The sequence below is a fragment of the Dendroctonus ponderosae genome, unplaced genomic scaffold (assembly GCF_020466585.1).
Source record: "Dendroctonus ponderosae isolate FM_Combo_2020 unplaced genomic scaffold, Dpon_F_20191213v2 Dpon_F_20191213_1, whole genome shotgun sequence".
NCBI classification, from domain to species: Eukaryota; Metazoa; Arthropoda; class Insecta; order Coleoptera; family Curculionidae; genus Dendroctonus; species Dendroctonus ponderosae.
Genome location: NW_026017110.1, coordinates 50,779,979 through 50,781,291, shown reverse-complemented (window position 1 = coordinate 50,781,291; position 1,313 = coordinate 50,779,979).

Genomic DNA, 1,313 nt, shown 5'->3' with positions numbered 1-1,313 from the left:
TGAGTGAACAAGCGACTTACCAGCAACAGGGCCTGCCGGGTTATTTATTGAGGTTGTTCTTATCTTAATCAGGCCACTTTGGATGGCATGATTCGTTTGTTTGGTGAAGTGTTTTTCGCTAAAAAACACTTCAATGGCTTGAAGTGTCCATGGCACAGGTCAGTCCTTACTGACATCAGTTGCGTTCTTTTCCGGGCATTAGCGGGGCGATTTTTCATCGGGGACATTCCAGAAAATTCCTCCCAGTGTTCGAATGCCCGCACCTGGCACACCGATTAATGGACAGAGCACTTTATCAGTTTGACCAATTAGGGGACGGAAAAACAAACACTTGAGTTTGTTTTTCGAGGCAAATCGATTTATCTGTGCATTGTTGTTACGTTATTGCCACTCTAGATCGGTTTTCCGTGGTTATTGTGTAACAGGGCCGGATTGGTAGCATTGTCTCCCTTCTACTGGGTGGTTGAAACTTCTGTTGGAAGATTAGGGGTTGGTTAAATGGATTTTGCGTCCAGATGGAGGGGAAGGAATTCAGATCCAAGGAAGGGGATTAGAACCCTTGCTTCTAAGGGGTGGGGATTGCAAATCGCTCCCCCATACAGGGTGTTGGAGTTTTAAGCCCGCACTTGAAGTTTTGAAGCACTTACGAGAATGGCGCAATCTTTGTGCAAAAGCACTTATGCAGGCAAACAACAATTCGTAAGCAAAATAATCCAAAAATAGCCTCAATTTGAATCTGGAGTGCCGATAAGGTGCGATAATTGCTCCGGAGAAGTATGAACCAAAAATGAGTTGGATTGAAGCGGAACGGTGTGAGAGAGCGAGTGAAGTTTCCCAACAAATCCAATTAAAGCAAAAAGTCAATTATCCGACTTGAAGGGAAGAATCCGCCATTTGTTGGGCCGATAATCCCGATATAAAGACCCCATTGTTTTCGACAAATTCCAGTGCTCGCTGAACAATTATCCAAAATTATCACGTTCCCGTTTCTTTTGGAGCCCGGCGCTCGTCTCTGGATTAATCCGTTTTAAGGGCAACAACAACAGCAACTGGACGAAAAAGGAGCAAATTCGGGAATGTGCGCCCGCCAACATTAAAAAGATAAATTATAAATATAAAGGCAAAATGGGGGGCAATAAAGGAGTGAATTCCGTTGCGAAACAATCCTGAAAATGGAGACGGATGACTGGAAAATTCAGATTTTCGTTTAATAGTCGCCGATTTGTTTTAACGGTAGTTTTTTTCTGGGTAAAACCTGCAAAAGTTGGTTTTTCCACCATCATCAAAGTGGCAAGAAAACCGCAAAGGAAATT